Source organism: Pleuronectes platessa, chromosome 3 (assembly GCF_947347685.1).
Source record: "Pleuronectes platessa chromosome 3, fPlePla1.1, whole genome shotgun sequence".
NCBI lineage: Eukaryota > Metazoa > Chordata > Actinopteri > Pleuronectiformes > Pleuronectidae > Pleuronectes > Pleuronectes platessa.
Genome location: NC_070628.1, coordinates 16,006,754 through 16,018,806, shown reverse-complemented (window position 1 = coordinate 16,018,806; position 12,053 = coordinate 16,006,754). Strand labels below are relative to the sequence as shown.

Here is a 12,053-nt window from a genome sequence, read left to right as displayed (position 1 = left end):
GCAGTTTTATTTTTCCGGTGTCGTGCGCGCCTCCGGTTAGTGTGTGTGGTGGCCGCTGTGTTGTCCAACGGGCTCCTGCCGCCGCCGCCGCTTGTCATTTGTTGCGTTTTAGGGACCTCTCTCTCTTTTTTTTTCGTCCTCCAACTTTACTCCCCCCCCTCCCTCTCTCGCGCGCGCTCTCTCTCCCTCTCTCTCTCTCTCTCCCCCTTTCTCTTTAATGGCACTCCTCCAGCGGGCTTTTCTTGTGCGTCTCATTGCGCATGGTTTGGAGAGAAAATGGCGCTTCTCCCAAATCTATTTTATATAAAACGGGACGCTGGAGAATAAAAGGGGGGACGAGAGGGGGCTTCGGATCCCGGACAGTTGGCGGACTTAATTGCGATCACCCAGAGGCAATGATCGACAAATGTAATAAAGCAACACACCGGGTTCATGAGTTGTGGAACAGTTTGGTTTTTTTTTACACTCGGAGAGAGGAGGGGAGGGGGGGGGGGGGGGCTTTTACTTGCGGCTGTTGCGGAGGGTGCCGGTCCTCCGCCACGGGCCTTTAGGGTCACCCACCGTGGACACATTCACAACTCTCCCTCCGTTATCTTCCTCCACGTTTAGAAATAAGAAATGAGTTTGTTTGCGCACCAGTGGGGACAGTGTGGGCGTGTGTCCGAGCTGCGTGGCTGCACTTGGATTAATGACTAAATACAGCTGACCTTTAAAGAAGCAACTCTGCCACCAACCCTCGTGTTATTTACACAAGCTGCTCGTTACATTAAAGGCCACGTGTGGTGGAGTTTTTAACAGGTTCGCTTGGTTAATGTTGATAATAATGATGATAAGAATATGTCACTTTACCCGGTGCGTAATTTCAAGAGGCCGTTCGGGGCCATGGTTCGGTTAGAGGTGACTTCACCGATTTGACTTGTTGTAAATAAAAACATGATAATTGATAAATATGTATTATAGAATAGAATCACAAAAATATTGATTTAGAATATTCAGCCCATGTTTTTGTCTTTAAATGGAACTTTGCAGACTCGGTTTTGACCTTTCAGGCCTCGACTCCGTGCGCACGTCTGTTGCCATATACACAGAAAAAAGTGTTTTCATCAGGCCCTCTTAAAATTATTATATTTATATTCAAAGAATATAAACTAATGATAACATGTAATTAATTATAGCCTCCACGTTGAATATCCATAGCAAATTAACCTTTAAGCCAATTTTAGAAGAATGAGATTAACCCTACACCAGCTCAGTCTTTCTTTCTTCTTTTTTATTTAAATTAATATATTTGTGTGTGTTGATTTCGTAATCGTTTTAACACGAGTTGTCTACTTGTATGTACAGATCGCTTCTCAGGACCACAAAGGTCAAACCATACATGACCTTTATCTTATTAAGTTCCATCTCTGGTCATATATATATAAACATAAATGTGTTCCCATGCTGTTGTGTTTGTAAAGAAGCACTGCTCTTCCCAGTCGGAACACGGTGCAGTCACTGCGGAGTTAACAGTGGAGAGCCGCAGCTTCAGGCCGCCGCATGTCCGTTTTCCCTCCGCCGCTCCACTTATCACATTAAAACACATTAGAGTGAAAGTCATTTGAACGTTTCAGTAATTTCATTAATCAACACCTCATTTATTGATCAGGTTGAATATGGACGTTTTCTACCATTATTAGTTTTTCCTCCGTTTTTCTATAATTTTTTTAATGTGAAGTCAAAACGTTCAGTTAGTCAGGACTTGTGTGAAATGCATGACATTGAATCATCAAGGGTTAGGATCAGAAACATAATGTTCAACGTGAGATAATTTTGCTTTAGAAACTCACAGCTGCTCGGCTTCTGTGTCGTGGGTTAAAACGTCCATGGATTCAGAGAGGTCATGGCCTCTCTCCCTATATGTGGCTGCTTGAAGGATTTATAAACCTTGCACCAGACATGTCATATGAAGCCTATATGTTTTTCCAGAAATGTATTTGAGCTCATCTCAGAGCTGCACAGCAGCAGCAGTGATGTAGCACAGGAATTATAATCATTCCTTTCCTTAAACAGCACAGAGGAGCTCCGTGGAAAACACAGTGTTATTTCAGGCCTTTTCTGAGCAGACCTCAGTGTAGCCTGTGTTCTCTCCCACTCCGTTAACTTTCACAAACAAGAGGACAGAGCTGATCAGATGCAAAAGTAAAATTTCATCACAATTTATTATGTTCTTTTTCCTCCTGCATTACAGTAACAAAGCAGGAGGCTGCCTCTGTGCCACTCCAGTCACTTTAATGCGTATTTTCCCTTTTCGCCTCCTGCTCATTTCTTCTGTTGACCTCTCTGACAGACATGTTCTATAATCAATGTGCTCTATTTGATTTCGCTGCGTAAAATAAGTCCAACATGTCCTGCTCTTCCTCCTGCTCCTGCTGCCGCTGCTGCATATTTAGTAGGCTCCAGATAATTTTCCAAGCCTGGTGGTATGAGGCAGAGGTCCGCATCGAGTTTCCTCTTTCTTTCCATTAATTAAAATTAATTGGCAGCAGATCCTCTCGCACGAGCGCCGCATGGACGCGTGCTGCCCATATGCGCGATACATATTGATCTGCTTAGGCTGCTGTTAGACTAGTGCGTCTCTACTGATGCATATCAAGCGGGGCTGATTTGTTTGTGTTCCCCTCATATCTCCTTGTGTTTGTGTTGTGTCTGGTGGATATCAAGATAACACCCTGCAGCCAGGAAGCAACTTGGAGAGGAAAAAAAAAAACGCACCCTGACGTTACACCTGCCAGTTTCACACCTGTAATTAAAAGTATATCTAAACGCTAATGTGTTGTAATCGTCTATGATGATCTGCGATGAGATGCGAGATAGTTTTGATGCGTCTGCCCACACCCATGCGCATATGGATGAGTTCTTCTGACGTGCGTAATCCTGTGACCCCATCCAGTCGCCGGTCTTCGATCTTGGTCACGTAAATAATTCACAAACCACTGAAAACACGCAAAACAAGTGTAAACAATCCACGATGTATTATTAATGCTGGTAAAAGCTTTGCTGGAATGGCCGCGCACGGTGAGGTGACGGACCCGAGCAGCCAAAATGAAGTGGCGTACCGCAGCCTCTGGAGCCAAACTGCACCGTGCGCATTGTTCCACATCCCCGCGACGGAAATGCATTTGCATAAACTTTTAATGTGCTTTGAAGGTCGCGGAGGCGTCGTTAATTAAAACTTTTATGCGCTGCGTTTTTTGGATTCAATTATTTCAGACTCCCAGTTAAGTCCCGCTTATCCAAATGAGATGTGGGCCGCTAATATACGCAGCGTGTCTCACAAACACTGCCAACTTTTTCCTTTTTTTTCCCCTTCTGCGAACTCAGAGATCGTTTAACACATCATGTGCGGGAGATTGTTTAACTCTTTCCCACCGCACAGTTCACTGCACACGCAAAAAGTTTTATTTCCTTTTCGACTCTCGCTCACAAGCGCTTCGTGTCTGATTATTTGCAGATCTAAAGTGGTTTTTAGATTTGGAGATCAAATGAGTCCTTGAAATTCACTCAGCCGTGCAGATTGGCAAAGCACTCGAAAGCTTCACTGCATACTGTAGCCATGCCACATAGCCATAGCAATAGACAGGGAAATAAATAAAAAGCGTGGCGATTGTGCAGACAGTATCTTTGTTGATGGAGACAGAGGCCCCTCTTCTGTGGCAGTAGCGACTGTTTGTGGAGTCCAGTGTGCACAGAAAATGGTCTTGATGACATTTCTAATGAGATAGTGTGAGTAGTTTCCATTCCACATCTTGTGTGTTCCTTCTTGTATTCCATATTTGTGTTTTTTCTTCTTTGTGCTGTTTAATATTGCGTTGTTTCTTTGTTTTAATCTGCCAGAGGACTAAAAGGAATACGATTAAGATTGAAGATCTAATCTGGCATCAAATGTTGGCTTTTATGTTTGAACGGCATGTACAGTCCCTTATAAATAAACAAACATAAAGAAAGAAAGAAAGAAAAAAAATCTTCTAAATAAGAACTTAGTTCATTAAACTGTGAATTTCAAGACTTGAATCCACACCATTCCTTGTAGCCTTCCGTTTGTGTTAGTCCGTGTTTGTGTGTGTACGTGTTTGTGTACTTCTACTCCTTCCCCTGTTTCGGGTCGAAGGCTCTCCTGTGTCAGCCCTGGGTTCTGGTTTCACTGGGACCGGACAGTGACGGCCGTGGTACGGGTGTAAGCTGAGGTGGGCCTGCATGATCTGGTAACATACCAAACCTCACTGGTGTCGCTTTGTACCACACGTATACACACACACACTAATCCTGCTCACGCTGAGTTTGTTGGTAGGCCCTGCACAGGCAGCGGAGAATAGGTTTGCTGTAGTGGACGATAGGCAGAGTAAAAGTGGCCCTGCCAACTGTGCCAGGACGGCAAGCAGCTAGGCAGAACCCAGGGGTACATTGTGTTCCTTTTACTTATTCATCCTTTCTGCTGGAGGCAGACCAGTTCCACCTCACTCTGCTTGGCCCACAGCGAGAGCTGGTAGGCAGGGACGGAGAGAGGAGATGGAGGGAAGAGTGCAAGGAAGTGTTAAATGGCACAACTTGTCCATCAACAGAGTCTGAATAAAATCTGATTATGTCGAAAGAAAAAAACTGAATTTGATATTTGCGAGGGACGTGCTGACTTGAGGTTTATAAAAAAAAGTACTTACATAAATTCATATCTTTGCTTGTTGAATTTTAAATATCGGCTGTCGGAGCGCCTGTGAGGCCCTGAGCTAAACATTGAGGTTTCCTCCGGACACGTCCTCCTGTGTGTGTGTGTGTGGGGGGGGGGGGGGGGGGGGGGGGTAAATCCAGTGAGGCTCTGCTCATCCCTTATCTGTGCAGTCTTCCTGACCGCCCATAGAAAATGGATTTTTCATGCTTAACTGAGGCAATTGGCACAACAGGGTAATAGGTGGCTGTACCCTGGATGGATGGGCCTTTGTGTGTGTGTGCATCCAATATATGTGTGTTAATACATGCAGCCTCCTGCCTGTCCTCTTCTGCCTCCTAGTGTGGATTAGGTTTAGGCTGGTCTGTGGCCAGCAGAAGCAGGCGGCCCCTATAGCGGTCTCATGTTGGTCTCTGATATAGTTGTGTTTACCAGGCCATACGGTGGGCACTTGGATGTGCATACACATACGCACACACACACACACAAACACAGCTACACACTCATCTGAAATCAGTGTGAACACTCGTGCAGATAGACAGAGAGATATGTGGCAGAGGAGCGGCCGAGTCGAAATCACTTCAGTGTGCTGATAGCGGGAACATCTCCCTCAGTTTGGCCTTCCCAGCTTTTTTCATGAGAGTACAGAGCACCCCAAAACTGGAATGTAGTGCATACCTCCGTAAAGACCCAATACTCCCCTTTAATTCAATGGAGCTTTCCACACACTCACAGATATCATACTCATAATTAAGCCTGTTTTTTCTCTCAAGATTGATCAATTATTTGTTGTGAAATCATTGAACATTTTCCAGAACGCCTTCTCACAATATGTAATAAAGAAATTAAATTAAATCCTGGATCTACAGAATTTTATGTTTTTTTCCCTGAACCATCCAATAGTTTTTGCGTAACCTTGCTAACAAGCAAACATACAAACCAACCAACCAATAAACAAACGGTGGAAAAACGCAGAAAATCTCCTTGGCCGAGGGAACTATTTTCAATTATACTGCAGAACCTTTGTGGCTGCAGTGCCCACTGCCTCGTATAGTTTTATTTGGGGTTGGGGGCTTAGACTTAGGTTCATTTTATGAATGTGTGATTGAATAATAAAAGCACATCCCTCCTGTGCATCGCTGTTTTTCTCAGGATTGAGAATCAAATGTGCACCAGCCGTTTATCTTTATTAAAAGTGAAAAGGCTTTGGCTTTGGACGCGAGTGATGACATGATCTGAGAGTGGAAACGTGAGTAACCCTGAAGGAATGGAGAGACAAGAAGGTACAATAGCCGACGCGCTGCACTTTTCTAGCAGCTGCCTGGGACAGACTCCCCTTCACCTTCACCCTACTCCTCTATCTCCACCCCCACCGCCTCCTTAATTAGCTCCCTTTAAAAGAGAAGTAACGGTTAGAGAGAGATGTGCATTGTTCAAGGATGAGCTTCGGTTGTTGTTGTTGTTGTTGTTGTTTGTCCCCCCCCCCCTTCCCTCTCCCTCTCTCTGTCTTTCTCAACCCTCCCCTCCTCCGTCACCCCTCGGTGTGGTTTTCGCTCTTTTTGATTTTCTCAGAGGCTTTTTTGTGGGGGTAACCCCACTGAATGGGACAATGCAGCCTAGCGTGAAATTAAAGCTCTTAGTTAGTTTGGAGTTGCTCAAAAGAGGATTTTACACATGCATGCATTCATACACTCTCCCATACGCTATAGATATAGCTAATTAGAGGAAGTACACCCTATGTCGAGCATCAAGAGCCCAATTAAAAGAGTAGGGGAAACCTCTGTGTGGAAGATCTAGGCCAAACCAGCGCCGTGAATGCATGTCTCTGCCTTGTGTGTGAACCGTATGTCTGGCTTCCTAATCCAGGCGGGAGAATATGGACACGGCTGATATGAAGTTTCATTAACATATGCATGTCACGTACTCTCAGAGTAAACCAAGAAAACAGTGGGATTGATGGTCCTGACAGGCGAGCGTCTGATTCAAAACAGATTGGACCACTCTCGCCGACTCTTCCAAGTCTCATTTTGGAAGTAGTCTCCAATGAAATGTCTGTCATGCATGCACATTGGAGTTTCTGTTGTTCATGTCAAAGGCATGTATTTGGGCAATTTCCCGTACAGCGCTGGAGTCTGATGACAGTTTGTCAGATAAGTTTGCATGCTCGCAGAACCATAAGGCATTAAAAAAAGTTTAACAATAAACACTAACTAGTTTACTAATTACTGTGGTGCATGAAGTTCGTTGAATCCTTAAATTGTTAATGGAAATATGGGTTAGCGTTAGCCTCCCTATAACATGTTGAATTACTACCCAAGGTAATTTAGTATTTGTGTCTGTGTGTATGGATTTGTGTGTGTGTGTGTGCCCCAAGGGAGCCAACAAATATATCTAATACTTGACGCAAATGCAGTCACAATCTCACGATCGCCAATCACCAACAATCTTTGACTCCCATTAAGATAAAATAACCCAGACACACACGCACGCACACACTTAGTGTAACTACCGGTCAAAGAGGCCTGCCGTCAGACAAGCAGCCAGTGAATCCAGTTAGTGAGTCAGACTTTGTGGAACAAAGTGTGCTGCTCTCTGATCAGCCCCCCTCCTCCCCTTCTCTCTCTCTCTCACTCTCTCTCTCTCTCTGTGTGTGTGTGTGTGTGTGTGTGTGGTGTGTGTTTGTCTGTGCATGTGCGTGTATCTCAGTTACTCTCTCTCTCTCCCATTGAGAGCACTGGCAGCCCGCCAGGGGTGGAAAAATCTATAAGCCATTGCGTAATATACCATATCTTTACCTTGGTTGAACCCTGCACAAGATCCACAGCTGTGTGAGCACACAAACAGAAATGAATGTGTGTGTGTGAGAGAGAGAGAGAGATAGAAAGACATAGACAGTAATAGACAGAGACACAGAGTGGCCTCTTTGTGCACCCTCATATAAACAGTATCACACCATTTTGATCAGACGCTGCTGACCACATATTCCTCAAAGCGGACTGAGCAGGGCGTTCTGATCACTTTCTGGAGCCTTGCGCCAAGAGGAAAGTTAAGCTTCGGCCAATATAGAATGAATCAGCCTCTGAGGCGGTAGGTGTTAAAAGTGGAAATCAAATTAACCTAATGTTTTAGCCTTTAATGACACATTGAGCCCATGGCAACACCCCTGTATATATCCAGAGCCAGTGGCATAGGTAACATCCTCTACTGGAGTTACTCGTTCTCCATGCATGTCTTTAGAAATGGAAATGAATGTACAAGGCCGTAGGCGGAGCAGCGAACAGGCCCTTCATGTTTGGCGCTCGTCTTTTTATTTGCAGATTCTTAAAATTGTGTTGCGTTGTTTCCGATGTGGTTGGTCGGTGCTGTGTCGGTGCAGAGCCTGTCTGCACCTGAAGCTTCTCCGGGAGCTGTGCAGAGTTTGAGCTCCAGAGGGAGGGAATGTAATGTTTTTGTTGGAAGCCTTTTTATAACAGGCCTTAGTCCCTGGCTTTCATACTTTTCTGCTGAGTGTTTTGGTCCTGTAAGTTTGAAGGTGTTGTCTCTTATCTCGCACACAACCAGACACACACACAAAAACACACACACACACACACACACTAAAGACAACAGAAGTATGCTGCTCACAAACTGTTGTGAATCCCTCTCTGTGATAATTGAATTGAGATGAAACGCCAAACATTCTCTAATCAGTTCTCATCTTCACTAATATGATCCACTCAGCCAGTGATATTGGCCGTCACAGTGTCACATGCTCGGACTGATTCGTTTTTGATGGCTGTGATTATTATTAAATGGTCTCTAATGACTGCTGATAATCCCCATATGCAGCCGAGTGTGCTGGATTCTCCGGGAGGCGGTTGTTTGTTAATGCACTGCTGCTGCTTAAAACACATACAGATGTGTCAGTGTGGGACGAAAACCGCAAACCCGACTCAGATCCAGAGCCATTGTTTCGGTGCATGCTCGTGCTTAATTTCTACCGGCTTGCTTATGGAAATTGCTCCACAATCTTGTAACTTTTCAGCACAGGGCCACTCAAATTAAACCCACTGTACTTTCCTCCCCTGCAGCTACACAGTGTGAAGGGTCCAACTGTGTGAGTGTGGTGAGGGTGGTTATGGGTGGGGGGGGGACAGCTGTATGAGGGTGGCAGCTTCAGTTGAGTGGGAGAGGAACACAGCGTCATTTTTCACCTCACGCACTGTAGCCTATGTATTTGTGCGCGCATGTGAACGTGTGTGAGGCGGACTGCTGATACATTTAGTGTTTATTGACTCAGAGAGACGGGCCGTGGCGGCGCACACAGTGTTGTACGGGTGGCAGGGGTCCAGGCGTGGGGGAAACGTGTGTGTTTAAAGTACACACAGGCCTAATTATGCTGATTTAAGCATTCTTGCGGTCCTCCCTCTGGCTTGCGGTGAGTTAACTGGCACAGGGGGCGTCCAGCAGCGAGAGAGAGAGAGAGAGAAAGACGGTGAGAGAGCTAGGGTAAATATTAGGAGGAGAAGACAGAGATAGAAAGTAAGGACATTCAATTTTAAAGGAAGAAGATAGTGAGCCAGGTTGGAAGAGAAAAGGTGAGGGAGGCGCACTGAGGGTGACTACAGAGAAAAATATGTTGCCCCAGACGCTGGGGAAACAGAGGAAAAACATACACGGCCGTCAAACTTCCCAGCAGGTTTTTTTCCTCCTCACATTTGGGTTTTTAAGAGCGCGCCCGCTCTTCGTATTTATTTTTATATTCAGATGTTATGGATTGCTCCGGGAAAAGGCTGTACCTTTTCCCAGCAAGAGGAATTAATACTGTTTGAATGTTCTCTCCGGGGTCTAAAAGGAGGATTTTTTTTGCAAAGGGGTTTAGGAGGTTTAGGAGTGAAAAAAAAAAAACCTGACCATTGCTAAATAAACAAACTAGGCATGATTAAAAAATGGACCCTTGTTCGTTGACTCTCTGCTTGTTCCTGTGTGTGTACGCACCTGCCCCCTGTCTTTTTATGCACATGCATGTACCAGACTTCTGAGTATGAATGCAGAAAAGTGGGGAATGAACAGTGTGGGATGTCAAATATTTACTAGTTACTAGTTACTGCTCTATAAATTCATGTGTATCTGTACTTATTTCATGTGTGTACTTTTCACTTTAACTCCTCCTAAAATATATATTTGGAGGAGGCCAGTCCAGAAACTCAGCCATCAATTTGCATGATGCACACTTCTATATTAATATGTCTGTATTATTCTTAACTAAATATACAGTGTAGGTACAGTTGATGATGTAATCATTGCTTTAGGGAATAAACAACTCTGATCAAGTATTTTTTATATTTATACATAAAAACAAATACTAATTAACAGGTAGAAAACTGAATGTGGTACATTTGTGTCAATATATGTGTACTTTAACACATGCTAAAATGTTCCTCCCCCACTGGGGCCGAACACATCAAACAAAGTAAAATACTGATTAAAAAAATTGGATTTACAGGAGATTTTTATGTGTGTGTGTGTGTGTGTGTGTGTGTGTGTGTGTGTGTGTGTGTGTGTGTTTGTGTGTGTGTGTGTGTGTGTGTATGTGTGTGTCCTGCACCTCATCACGACTTTGCTGCCTAAACAATATCCCAAACAAAAAGCCCGTACAGGTTCCCCCTTCGACAGAGCAGAGCAGAGATTGATGATCGGCTCGTGTGTATTCAAGCCGACTTTCACTCAGGTGATAAAATCCTGTCGGAGCGGGCTGCTCTGTGTCGTCAGGTTCATTTTTCCTCTTCCTCTACACGAGACGCGATCACCCAACACCGAAGCTCACGTGTGACCTCATCTGAGAATATGCTTGTCACTTTCCTTGCACTTTATTTCTATCTTTATTTCCTCCCTTTTCCTGAACGCCTCCCTCGTTCTTCTGCTCACTTATCCCTGTTTTCTCCATCATCCCTCGCCTCCTCCTACTTGTTTCATTACATCTTTTTTACTTCAAATGTCTCCCCCTCCATTTTTCACCTCATTCTTTCCAGCCCCCCTCTGCTGCTCCTCTCTCCTTCGCTCCCTGAGGAGAGAGCCTCGGTCTTATCTGGGATATGTTGGATTTGGTGAGCTTAAAAGCCACTTTACTGACTCCCTGTCTGCCTCTCCTGAGAGCAGCCTGGACTATCTTAAAGAGTTTGAGCGGTCACCAGGCTTTGTCCACGGGAATTCCTCTCATCAGGCAACTTTTTACTCCCCACCACCTCCTCAATGCTAATCGTTTACCTGACTCCAACTTCCTCCCTTGCCTCTGTCTCGCTCTGCTTCTTTTCTCCTCTTCTACTGACTAAAACGCTAGATACACACATATTGGGTTTCTTTGGTGATGTGAAGGAATGCTAATGTATCATAACCATATTACAGTACTTAGAGGAGGCAAACAGTGCCAAGTGCTATCTGCAGAATCAAATCTCTGCACAAGAGCCTTTCTCTAGGCTTCAGATTGAAAAACACTGTCCCCATTTAGATTTTCCTCTCTGGAAATACATAAAGCTGAAAGCCCCTCTAAAATGAGCAGAAACAATGGCGTTGTTGTTTTCAATAATGCAATTTCTACAGGAATTGGAAAGCCAGCCTAAATAAAGATGAGGCCAAATCCTATTTTGCATCGGATTCTTTTTTTTCCTCTTTTTTGAGGCAGCGGAAGAACTTGAATTTTCCCCCTGCAATGTTTCCCTCTGTGTAGTTGTGTGAAACAGGGGTCAGAAGACACTGTATATTGCACAATTGTCACAGTTTGAAATACATATATTTCTTAAGAATAGCGATCAAATACTGTTTAGAAATGTGGAAGAAGAATTATTTATTCCAATGCTTCCAGAGAAAGATTGTAACCAGATGACAAGTGCAAACCCAGAAGCAATCCTAACATGATATAATCAGATGCAGGGCAGAGTGGTAACACACTGGAGTGATGGATTCTTATTTTCGGGGCGTGTGTTGATTGAGTGGTGCCGTCCGTGTTGACTCACAGACAAAGAACTGACGAGTGGCTAGTCTGAGCAGGGGCGTCATGACTTACTGATGACTCCAACTCCCCTAAACGCCACTGCAAGGGCAAACCCTTCTCCGTGTGTGTGTGCACGTGGATATGTGTTTGTGCAGGTTTGTGAATCGCCGCATGTGCAGGCCATTCTGCGTCTGCATGTGTTTGCGTGTCTCCACTGTGTGTAGGAGTGTGTGTGTGTTTCAGTCCTGACGGCCAAGAAGCCTCAGCAGCATCTGACGTGGCAGCTCTTGCTGCTTTCAGTCCAGCTCTTTTCCTCCTGGCTCCCTTCTCTGTGATACTATCTTTTCATACAATCACATGTTTATAAATGGAGACTGACTG

The 12,053-nt window shown here is 44.6% G+C and overlaps 1 protein-coding gene across 12 annotated transcripts in view; it reads left to right on the top strand.

The window, feature by feature from the left end:
* LOC128437050 (nuclear factor 1 X-type) overlaps nucleotides 1–12,053 on the top strand; it is a 108,699-nt gene that overhangs the window by 16,554 nt on the left and 80,092 nt on the right. The gene's annotated exons all lie outside the window — the stretch shown is intronic.